Genomic DNA, 5,724 nt, shown 5'->3' on the forward strand with positions numbered 1-5,724 from the left:
CTATGTGTCATGTGCCTGTTGTGTGTGAAGGGTGTGGCAAAGTCTGGTTCAAACCCAGTCAGTAACATATGGATCTGTGCTATTTGAGACACAGCTGCCTGTATGAATCAGACATGACCAGAACAGCTTGATATGTCAGGTATTCATCATCAGAGGGCGGACACACACACACACACCACACACACACACACACACACACACACACACACACACACACACACACACACACACACACACACACACACACACACACACACACACACACACACACACACACACACACACACACACACACACGGTTGTAGTGATTGATAGTGACAGATACATAAAGCAAGGCCTGGAGCATCAGGTGCATTACTACAGGTATATGTGGGAACCTGCGCTGAATAACTTCTCACCTTACGGGTGCATATCATCATCATATCATCCATAAGCATTCACCAGCTAATTAGATCAGGAAGTGCACACTGGCATAATTGGTGTTTTGTAATATTTGATTGTAAGTCAAACAGACAACAAACTTGTGATCATGGAATGCAGAAACAAATATATTTATTGGTGTCACGACAGACTAATAAACTTTAGTAGTTCAAGGCAAGACAGGTGTTGGTAATAAATATTGAATATCGAGGATATTGTATTAAATTGGGCCATTTCATGAATGAATTAGAGCTGAAATGTCAGAATGTGTTGTTGGCTAGACTCACAGCCATCTTAATATATATTATTCAAATGTATTTATGTGTATTGTATGTATGAATATTTGTAGTCAACTATCCTAACTGTAATCCTTCCTTTGCACATGGCATTGACCTTGGTGCTGGAGGAATTTTCTGCAGCAGAACTGACAAGATTCCCTATTCCACATGATAAATAAGTGTGTCTGTCTGTGAAGGAGTGCCAAACAGTTCACTGGTCTTGACGATAATGATTCACTTGGTATTATCAATCGAGGAGGGGGATAATTTGGTTTTAAAAGCATTTGCCTTGTTCACACTGCAGGCCTTAACGATCAATTTATTTTTTATGTGTTTTGGAATACTGACGGTCCAAACAGCAATCATTTGCTGATATTGCTATGCTAGTTGTCATAGTAATGATGGGTGGTGGTGCTCGTGCTTTCTATCACTCAGAAGCCATGTAAAAAGATAAGGTTGGTAACAGCAATGCCTGCCATGGATGTTTTTCAGTTGCTTTGAGTGTTCGGCTGAACCCTTTTTGGTTCCAGGGAGAACCCTTTTGGGTTTCATGTAGAAAGGGTTCTACATGGAAAGGGAAAGGGTTCTACATGGAACCCAAAAAGGTTCTACCTAGAACCAAAAAGGGTTCTTCAAAGGGTTCTCCTATAGGGACAGCAAAATAACCATTTTAGGTTCTAGATACACGACATGACCAAAAGTATGTGGACACCTGTTCATTGAACATCTCATTCCAAAATCATGGGCATTAATATGGAGTTGGTCCCCCCTTTGCGATAACAGCCTCCACTCTTCTGGGGAGGCTTTCCACTAAATGTTGGAAACATTGCTGCAGGGACTTGCTTCCATTCAGCCACAAGAGCATTAGTGAGGTCGGGCACTGATGTTGGGTGATTAGGCCTGGCTCGCAGTCAGCTTTCCAATTTATCCCAAAGGTGTTCGCTGGGGTTGAGATCAGAGCTCTGTGCATGCCAGTCAAGTTTTTCCACACCGATCTCGACAAACCATTTCTGTAGAACCCTTTTTTTGTGTTCAGGGGCATTGTCATGCTGAAACAGGAAAGGGCCTTCCCCAAACTGTTGCCACAAAGTTGAAAGCACATAATCTTCTAGAATGCTGTAGCATTAAGATTTCCTTTCACCCAGTGATTAATTTGAGTCACCTCTCAGTTTTGGAGTGTTTCGTTCCTGAACCTATCTGCCAGGATCTGGTACCTCTCGAGGCATGAAACATAATTTTCACTGTTTGCAATGTAAACATTTGAATAAAAGCGATCAGAGTTAATTCGAGTTGCCTCTTCTTTATGTGAAGAGGTAGATTTTCAGCCCGCGCCCGATATTCTAAGAACTGATTTGGGTTGGGCCAGCACAGGTTTATGATTTGCGCAACATTGTAGCCTAGAGCCGAACTCTAGCCTAGTCACAAGCCATTGCATTCAGTCGGGAACAAGTGGCAAATCTGTCAGTGAACAGCATGCACCCAAAACAGGCCTTTCACAATATTTCAAATACAATCATGGGATAGCACAAGTTGGAAAGCAAATGGCTCCTGCTGAAACAACAATGCTTCTCTATGTAGGCTATGAAAATATTTGATCATCTTCCAAATAGGCCTATGAGTGAACAGAATTTTTTTAACAAACTTAACTGAGAGAGATTATGGAATGCCGTTTGGGTCTTTGCGTGTCAAAAACAATACACATAAGATAACACTGTTTGACCGTCAGATAACACTGTCAGTATCAGTAGCACTGTCAAAGCTGTACAACAAATTCTGCAAACAAGCAAACACCGGCCACGAACGGTGTGTTTACAATACAGCATTGGTAATAAAGCATTATTTGTTCGACCGAACTTCTGGGGTACCTCGCCAGCGCAAATACAACCAGCCTGAAAACAATGACCAGTAAAAACTGCAGTCATTTTCATTATTCTTAGCAATGATTAAGGAATCCTTGTAAGTAAGTATTAGCTAGGTAGCCACTTGTTGTTCGCCTATTGAAATTGAACTTCAGTTCATTAAAATAAATAGCTAGCCAGCTCCTTAATCGTGAAGGGTCATTCGCAAATGAGTCGGCTCTAATATTTAAATAAATAGAATTAACTAATTCAAAGAACGAAAAAAAGAAGTAAAATAATATAGGCCTAAATGCTCAAGTGCACACACATTCGTTCTGACTGTCTGCTCAGACAAACAGCCTCACCTGTTGTTCCTGTCAGACATGCATTGTCAACCAATGAACCAAAGATGCGTGAGGGAGGGCCGAGCCAACTCACTCACAGTCACACTATCACGACTTCCGCCGAAGTTGGTCCCTCTCCTTGTTCGGGCAGCGTTGGTGGTCAACGTCACCAGCTTTCTAGCCACCGTGATCCACTTTTAATTTTCCATTTGTTCTGTCTTTGTCATTTCACACCTGGCTTCACTTTATCAATTACTTGTTAATTATTTAACCCCCTGGTCTACATGTTGTATTTGTGAGTGATTGTTGTATTGTATTGTGGTCCGTATTGTGTGGCCGTGTATATTACGTATTATGTTTGAAATTTTGAGTAAAGTATTTTATTACTCATATCTGCTGTCCTGCGCCTGACTCACCTCAAGAATGGAGTCAGCAGGAGCAGACGCCCTCCCAGTTGCAGTGGAGGAGCGCATTCAGCAGCACGCAACCATTTTGCAACGTCTGGGCACAGCTATGGATTGCGTGCTGCAAACGATGGATCGTTGTGAGAGAGGTTATCCAGCGCCTCCACCAGTTCCACGACAACAGGTCCCACTGTCCACCCCTCTTCCACCTGGTCCCAGCGGGATTCTACTCGCGCTCCCGAGGGAGTATGATGGGACGGCTGCCGGATGCCAGGGGTTTCTACTACAGCTGGAGCTCTACCTGACGACCATCCACCTGGCTCCTTCGGGGCGTGAGAGTGTGTCCGCCTTCGTCTCCTGCTTCTCAGGCAAAGCACTGGAGTGGGCCAACGCCGTATGGAGTGAGGGAGACGCGCCGTTGGACTATTACGCAGAGTTCACCCGCCACTTTCGGGCAGTGTTCGACCACCCGCCTGAGGGTCGAGAGGCGGGTGAACGTCTGTTCCACCTGAGGCAGTGGACGAGGAGCTCGCAAGATTTTGCCTTGGACTTCCGGACCCTGGCCGCCAGCGCGGGATGGAACGACAGGGCCCTGATCGATCACTACAGGTGCAGTCTGCGCGAGGACGTCCGTCCCTCACCTTGGACCAGCTGATGGACATGTCCATCCGGCTGGACAACCTGCTGACTGCCCACAAACGTCCGGATCAGGACCTGTCGGTTCCATCCCCCAGCACCTCCGCCCTGACGCCCATGGAGCTGGGAGGTGCTGCACTTAATGCGACCGGAGGAGGGGCCATTCCTTGCACCATCTGTGGTCGCAGACGGCACACTGCTGGTCGGTGCTGGTGGGGTTCCTCAGGGAGTCGAGGCAGCAGGCCTCTATCGTGTCACCCCAGGTGAGTCGGCACCAGGCTCACCCAGAGCCCTCTGTTGCTCACATGTATGTGTTTATTTAATTTCCTGAGTTTTCCCCGCATTCCCAGCATAAGGCGCTAAAAGCATACCACCCTGCATACCACTGCTGGCTTGCTTCTGAAGCTAAGCAGGGTTGGTCCTGGTCAGTTCCTGGATGGGAGACCAGATGCTGCTGGAAGTGGTGTTGGAGGGCCAGTAGGAGATACTCTTTCCTCTGGTCTAAAAAAATGTCCCAATACCCCATGGCAGTGATTGGGGACACTGCCCTGTGTAGGGTGCTGTCTTTCGGATGGGACGTTAAACAGGTGTCCTGACTCTGCGGTCATTAAAGATCCCATGACACTTATCGTAAGAGTAGGGGTGTTAACCCCGGTGTCCTGGCTAAACTCCCAATCTGGCCCTCAAACCATCACGGTCACTAATAATCCCCAGTTTACAATTGGCTCATTCATCCCCCTCCTCTCCCCTGTAACTATTCCCCAGGTCGTTGCTGCAAATGAGAATGTGTTCTCAGTCAACTTACCTGGTAAAATAACGGATAATAAATAAAATAAAATAAGGCGCTAGTAGATTCAGGCGCAGCTGGGAATTTTATTGACCGTTCATTTGCTCTTAGTTTAGGGATTCCCATTGTTCCTGTGGATATGCCCTTCCCTGTGCACACCCTAGATAGTCAACCATTAGGGTCAGGGCTGATTAGGGAGGCCACCGCTCCACTTGACATGGTTACGCAGGAGGGTCATAAGGAGAGAATCAGTCTCTTCCTTATTGATTATCCTGCGTTTCCTGTGGTGCAGGGCTTACCCTGGTTGGCCCGTCATGACCCCACTATTTTGTGGCAACAGAGGGTTCTCAAGGGGTGGTCACGAGACTGCTCAGGGAAGTGTGTGGGGTTTTCCATCGGTGCGACTACGGTGGAAAGTCCAGTATGCCGATTTGGCACTCACTTTCTGTAAGAAGGGGGCGACTAAATTACCACCTCATTGATTGGGGGATTGTGCGATAAATCTCCTGGGAGACGCAGCACTTCCCAGGAGTCAAGTGTATCCTCTGTCACAGGAGGAGACAGTGGTTATGGAGACATGCACTTCCCAGGAGTCAAGTGTATCCTCTGTCACAGGAGGAGACGGTGGTTATGGAAACATATGTCTCCGAATGCCTGTGGCAGGGATAAATTCGGCCCTCCACTTCACCTGCCTCCTTAAGTTTATTTTTTGTGAAGAAGAAGGGTGGGGATCTGCGCCCGTGTATTGACTATGGAGGGATCAATCAGATCACTGTAAGGTACAGCTACCCGCTGCCTCTCATCGCCAGTGCGATCAAGTCAATGCACGGGGCGCGCTTCTTCACAAAATTGGATCTCAGTAGCGCTTACAACCTGGTGCGTATCCGGGAAGGGGACGAGTGGAAGATGGCATTTAGTACAACCTCAGGGCACTATGAGTACCTCGTCATGCCGTACGGGTTGACGAATGCTCCATCAGTTTTCCAGGCCTTTGTTGACAAGATTTTCCGGGACCTG

Source organism: Oncorhynchus mykiss, chromosome 22, assembly GCF_013265735.2.
Source record: "Oncorhynchus mykiss isolate Arlee chromosome 22, USDA_OmykA_1.1, whole genome shotgun sequence".
In the NCBI taxonomy this organism is placed as follows: domain Eukaryota; kingdom Metazoa; phylum Chordata; class Actinopteri; order Salmoniformes; family Salmonidae; genus Oncorhynchus; species Oncorhynchus mykiss.